The sequence below is a fragment of the Octodon degus genome, unplaced genomic scaffold, assembly GCF_000260255.1.
Source record: "Octodon degus isolate 3935 unplaced genomic scaffold, OctDeg1.0 scaffold00021, whole genome shotgun sequence".
Lineage (NCBI taxonomy): Eukaryota > Metazoa > Chordata > Mammalia > Rodentia > Octodontidae > Octodon > Octodon degus.
In genome coordinates, this window is record NW_004524597.1 from 15,748,210 (window position 1) to 15,755,358 (window position 7,149).

Consider the following 7,149-nt stretch of genomic DNA (forward strand, 5'->3'; position numbering starts at 1 on the left):
GCTGTCTTCCCACAGCCCACAGTTACAGAACCAAAGGATCGTGGAGAGAAACCCTCAGAACTGTGAGCCAAAAGAACCCATTTCTCTTTGTAAATTATTTCTTGCAGGTATTTCATTATAGTAGCAGAAAGTTAACAGATCCAGACATTCAGAAAGGGTCACTGATGTCTCCTACACACACACACACTCATACATACACACACAAGCATGCATGCATACACATGCACATGCCTTCACATACATGTGCATGCACATGCAGACATTGCCCTGCCATGTCTTCCCCCAGGCAGCTGTCACTTTCCAGGCTCTGGCCCCAACATCAGTCAGGTGATGAAGCCGCCATACCCTTCTTTGTCTCTACTTCCACTTCCCTCTCTCCTCAGCTCTAGGCACATGGGGACTACATTGTCTCGCCAGCATCCAGGGCAACACTGGGCTCAGGGAAGATGCATCCAGCCCATGCTTGACATTACTTGATTTTGTAATAGAGCAGAACAGATCAACATCTGAACAGATCTCTGAGCTCTGACTCAGAGAGGGCTAGATATTTGCCCAGACTCACACAGCTCCCCTGTGCTGAGGTATCAGTGTGGTGAGTCTCACATTTGTGGGCTGCCCTACATTCCTACTGAGGCTGTACAAAGGGACCTCAGTTCTGGCTATGGTCAAAGCTTCAAGTTCTGTCTACTGCCCCACAGTGCCTTTCTCTTCCTACATGAGGCTTTCCCTTGTATAGTTTAAAACTAAATGTCAAATAATATATGATTTAATAAAAATATAAATTGCTTTTGTGAAATTTCGTTGGACATCTAAGGGGTAAAGAAAAGCCCATCTATTTTTCTCAGCTCCCCAAGCAAGCATTCCATTTCCTGAAAGAAAATGGATGTCAGGTCCTTTTCAATATAACAGCAATGGTCTCCTTATAGGATCATGGCCACCAAGGGCTTCTTTTAAAGTGAGTGTAATCAGCTCAGGAAATGTGTTACCCAGGTAAAACAGCCCCCTGGGAGGATGAGGGTGGGATCCGGGACAGCCTTGGGCTTAGATGTCCCCAAATGAAAAGTGGAGCACTCATCTCTGCTTTCAGCTTTGAATTGTGTCTTTCAGTACAGAGGCTTTGGGAGGGGTCACCCACTCTCATGCCCATGGGATCATCCTGGCTCCATTTAAAGCAAGCATCCCTTGTTCCTTTATGTTCCTTCCTCCCTGAGAACAGCTGCAAGGGTGTCTGAAAGGGTGACCTCCTTTCTGCATGGATTATTCATGGTGCTTAGAAGCAGCAGGGTGGGCTTCAAAATCAACTCTGGCCTCCACCTTACACAGAGGGAAATTGAGATTGGGAGACAGAAAGAAATTGGCGTTGAATCACCCAGCATGTCCCCAGCAGAGCCCACCGAGAACGTCCACCTTGCTGCAGCACTCAGAGACTCTCACTGGCTATTCCTGGATGCCCCTGGGTAGATGAAATAGTCAGCTCACAATAGATTTGGAATTGTCGCATGCAAAATGGCAGAGGTCCCATATAGCAATTGTACCTCCCTTGGGATGCTCCTTCAAATGTTAGAAGACAGTGGATGAATGTGTTAGGTAGGCTTTATTGGGCACTGACTAGATACTTGGGACTCCCTAACTGGCTTTTACTCATGAACTCATTTGCTGATCCCAATGATGCTGGGAGTTGTCATCATACTTCTACAAATGGGGACACTGAGAAGGTGGCAGAAGTCAGGAGACTTTACTCAAAGTCAAGATATGACAAAGCCAAGACCTACCCCTGTTTCTCTGGGAAGAAATCTAATGCTTTTAACTGTTCCTCTGTCCTGTCTTTTGCCTAAATAGTCAGTGGGGTCCGCCCTATTCATTTGGGTGCTAAAGTGTTAAGGCTGAGTATAGATTCTGTCTTCAGAAGCTTGCATTCATTTGAGAGAATAAGGCACAGAAATAGCTTATCAAACTTCCTCAGATCAGAGCTAAACATAGGTCTGCCCTCCCTACATGGTCACTTCTTCCAAAAGTGCTCATGTTCACTCCATTTCAGTTGCATTTGTGCCCACCCAGACCCAGGTAGCCAGGGTCAGGGTTATCGACCCTTAACAAGAAAATGCAGGTAATGCCAGAGAGGAGAAAGGATGGACTCAGGCAACAGCCCAGGCTCAGCTCCAGTTTTCAACTGTCGTTCTTTCTCTGTAAAACCACTGGGACCATCCCAACTGTCTCCAGTAGTCAAAATTAGTCAAAAACATTAAAAAAAAAATATAAAAGCTGCTGCAGAGAGAAGATGCATCCGCTGTACTATTCGCTTGAGAATCCTTCTTGGATTCCCTGAGAAGGGCAGCTTAGAAGAAAACTCTGGATTCGGGGGAGGCACAGCTAACTCTCTGGCAGACTTTATTATAGTCCTCCAGCCTTGCTTTAAGGGACACAAGCAAAGGTTTATTTGGGCAATACAGAGATTCTCTGTTCTTGATCCTCATTTGTGGTCTATAAACCCCCAAAATAGAATCTTTGGAGTTGTATTCTAATGGTTGAGCCCATGAGTTAGCCAACACATTCTGTAATTTTGACTCTTCCCTTTTTAGCTTCTGCCGGCTCCCACCCCCCTCAAACACACACCCACTTTCTGAATAATGAAGGAGACATTACACTCTGCAGCCTCAATTCTACTGCTATTTCTCGTGAAAATGAGTTTTGACCTTAATTAACTGTTCAGAAACTGGGCACATGCATCCCACTGTGATCAGAGCAAAGAATTAGCCCTGAAGATAAACAGAAGAATATCAGGTGATGAGAAGGCTTATGGAATTATAAATTATCCAGTGGGCGAGAAGGTGCTTGGACTCCCCCTGAAGATATTATTAATTTGCTGTTGCAAAGCTGGTGGCAGTCATGATAGAATGGATTCTGGGAAGTGTTTCTCTGTGGAGTGCTTAATTCGAGCATGCCTGCCCCTGTCCGTGGTGCTGACAGAGTTAGCTACAGAGTGCTAAGGACTTCCATGCTCTGGGCAGGGTGCAGGGCCATGTCCTGGCTTAGGAGTGGACGTAAGAGTTCATGGATGAAAATCCTTGGGAATCTATGGATCAATATTACAATCCTAGGATTGTTTCTGGTAGATGGGTCATTTCCCTCAACCTCCTAGATCTCTGACCTGTCAGAGGAAGAAAATATTTGTGCTACCTACTCCTTGGAGATAGCCAAAAGATGTAATATCACTAAGTGTATTTCAGAGTATAGTTTTGTTCCCTCCAAGTGTCATGATGATGATGATGATGATGATGATGATGATGATGATGATGATGATGATGGAATTCAATTTTCAGTATTATTGCAGGTTGTTTGCCTGAAAAAGTTCCAATCACTTTACATGTGTGTATTCACTTAATTGTCACAATAACAGACACGTGATATTCATTTTATAGTTAAAGAGCTCACGACACAGGTTAGGTTATCTTCTCATAGATTAAGTTAGCCTACATGGCTAACTACGTGCCAAATATATAGTTGATAGTTATTATAGTGAAGGAAAACATAGTTCATGAACACACAGTTTGAGACCCTTTTGGATCCTCAGCACTGCCCAGAATGGAATCTCAGACCTCAGCATTCTTTTTAAAAAGAGAGCCAATCACTATTCTCCAACACCAACCTCCACATTGGCCACAAAGGTCTTGTTTTGAAGCTGCAATCTCACCATGTCGCTTTGGCACCTGGAAACTCTCAGTGACAGTCACTCCCATAGGACATGGAATGTTAAAGTTTAGATCTAAATTGCCCTCCCCCAAATCCTGGGTTTCAAAAGTGACTGGATCAAGGGAGGACTACACTTATGAGTAGTTGATTAATCCACTGGTAAGTTCCTGTGTAATTAGAAGGTGGGGTCTGGTTGGAAGAGGCGGGTCACCTGGGGTGTGGCCTAGAGGGTATGTTCTTGTTCCCAGATCTTCTCTTCTCTTTCAAGTTCTGGTAAAACATCATTTAAACAGATTTTCCACCATGTAGCTTCTGTATTGGAGCCAGCCAAGCTTGGGCTGAACCAATTAGATCTCTCCTTCTTCAAGTTGTGGGTGTCAGATATTTTGTTCCAGTGATGGCAACGTTGACTTTATCCAAGCATCTAGGACCTCTCACCTTCAGTCTTTCTTCTCAGGGCTTTTGTTGCTCCCTGCATTGACACTCAGGCCATCCCAGTCTTCTCCTTGCTCTCTGGGCATTCAATGATCTTCCTGCTTCAAGGTTTGGGCCTGAGATGATCTATTCCTCCACCAGGAAGGCCGGCCCTTGTTTAACTGGATGACTCCTCTCCAGCCTGCATGGCCCACTTGGCACATTTCCTCCCTGGGGAAGGCTTCCTTGATTCTGCTTTCTCCTCTGTGCACATGGATTCCTTGTGCTTGTCGCCCCTGTAAGACTTAGGCACTATTTAACTCCCCACCTTGTACACAGAACAAGTCCACGGCAAGGTGTGTCTTATTCACTTTACTATCCACAAAACAACTCAAAAATTTTAAGGGGCTTGTACTTAGACTGTGTGTATAAAAGGGTGAATACTGGTTTTCCCAGAAGGAAGAGAAGGAACCTTTGCAGTCATTCCCTAGGAAAAACGACTAAAAATAACATCTCAGATTCAAATTAAAAGGCTATACTTACTAGTTAAATCATGGCATAGAACAAGAGGAAGAGCTACAACTTGGCTGCAAGTGATCTCACGTTTTTTCTACATCTGATGACTATGCTGAGAAACATTGTTCCTTTCTCTGAGCCTCAATCTCTTCATCTATAAAACCGAGAAGGGCAAGCCCGATAGCTGAGTGGATTAAAGAGCCTGCTTAGGCAGATGCAGGGACAAGGGTTCAATCCCCAGAATGTCATGCTGGCCCCCAAGGCACACTGAAACCACAAATGAGACTGGGCATGGTGGTGCATGCCTGTAATCCCAGTGCTTGGGAGGCTGAAAACAGGAGGATCACTAAGAGTCCAATCTGTGTAGTGAGACCCCATGGACCCTGTATTAAACTAAAAAAAAAAAAAAAAACTTTAGAAAATAAAACCAAGAGAAGCACTTCCTCCTCATTAGAATCAGCTCAGAAATCAAGTGCAGAGCTAGTACCAAGCATATTTCTATCCAGAAAAGAATGGAAGAAGGCACAGCTACAAATAATCAACTACAGCCACACAGAAGATATGGATGCATCTCAGAAACTTAGCATTTATCAAAAGAGAGAAACCCTATGTAAAGCCATAGCATGTGAGTTCCTGTATATAAATTTCAGGAACAAATGAAACTGAGTAGTATGTTTAGAGTCAGGTGACTTAATCATTTTGGATTCTGGAGTGAACAGTGTGTTCATGAGTGGAGATCTCCTCCTTGCCGAGAATCCTAGTAAGTTAACATACATTTCTGAGCCTCAGGTGGACCAGCGATGTTTCCTACTTCAGGGAGATCTTATAAGGAAAAAAAAGAATTAATATGTGAGGCCTGGCGAGTTAACTCAGTGGACTAAGCACCTGCTTAGGCAAGTGCAGGGACCCAAGTTCGATCCCATCACCAAATGCAATGCTGGACCCACCACTGGGCTTGCTGAGCTGGCCACAGAGAATGGATGTGGTGATGTATGCCTATAATCCCAGCACTGGGGAGGCTGAAAACAGGAGAATCACTATGAGTCTGAACTGCATAGTGTGATCCTGTACCAAATACATAAAAATAAATTAATTAAAAAATGATTTAATATGTGTAAACTGCCTAAAAGGCTCTCTGGCCCAGAATAAGTGCTAGTTCCTATGATTACTTTTGTCTAGCTGTTATTACTATTATTATTATTATTATTATTATTATTATTATTATTATTACATGTGGAACCGGGGATTGAACTCAGGCCCTTGCACTTGCCAGGGAAGCGCTTATTCCACTGAGCCATTTCCCCAAAATGGCTCAGTAGAATAACATCATTTAAAAGCAAGTGCATGATGGTAAAACTGTACAGAAAGGCAAGGAAATGACTATACCAAGCTTAGAGTACTGGTTTCTCCAAGGAACTTCTAAATGATTACTAATGTCCGGTTTTGTAAGCTGCATGTTGGGTACCCAGATGTTCAGGCTTCTATTAGTCTTTCACTGTATGTAGATTTTCAGTATTTTGTATGCATGGGGGCATTTTGCAATAAACATTTTAAAGATGAGGTAGGATTAATTGTTGAAAAGGACCAACACCCTGTTCCCCTGATCCTAGCTGAAATCTAGCTTTGCCATGGGATTCTGGATGATGCATTTGCCTTCACAAAAGGATCTTCAACCCTCTGGAGAAGAGTGATCTGCTCAGCTGCTGCCCCCATTCGTCATCCCCCAAGCAGTGTGTTTACTTTCATCTTCAGATGAAGATAAAAGAGTGGCGAGCTGCCCTCCTTAAGCATGCTAGCAGGATGAGTGTGAAGAGGAAGGCTTTCATATTTTACCCTTGGCCCTTCAGCAGCTGTGTTCTTCCACGAAGACACTCGGCTTGCTTCTCATGTGCCCGTTGAGAAGCAAAATGTGTAGAGAAAAACAGGAGATTCTGAGTTCTGGAAATGCAACATCTCCAGGATTAGAACACGAAGGACGTCAGATTTCACTGGAGTGGCCTGATGTTCCAAGAGATTTTCCCAGCATGCTTGGTGGCTGTTATTCCACTGTGGCCTTTGAGTACCAAAGCTTCATAAAAATAATAATGATAGGAATTTAGTAAGCACCTGCTGTGCACCAGATTCTGGGCCAAGTATTTTATTTGCATGGTTTCTTATAATCCTCAAGCAACCTTATAAAATACTCTTATCCCCATTTTATAGCTACAAAAATAAGGGGTCACGAATGTGCAGGTGAATTTTATTTTAGGAGATTTCTGAGCCAAAACATAAAAGCCAAAGATAGAGAATTCCTTAGAAAAAGCTCAAATAAGCCTTTGTTCTAACTTCCTTAGAAAAAGGCTGGAGGCTCCTAATGTCGCATAGTAAGTGAGGAATAGAATCAAGATTTAGGTAAAAATCCAGGTACTTTATATCCACAGTCTCATTTGATTTATATTTCTAGGAGACAGGGACTATTGCCATTCCTATTTGATGGAGCAGTAAACTGAGTCCCACAGAGATCAAGTCACTGGCCAAGGTGACACAGAT

The 7,149-nt window shown here is 43.4% G+C and overlaps 1 pseudogene; it reads right to left on the reverse strand.

Annotated features, from left to right (window-relative positions):
* Positions 1-7,149, reverse strand: part of LOC101585669 — a 12,297-nt pseudogene extending 5,148 nt beyond the window's left edge.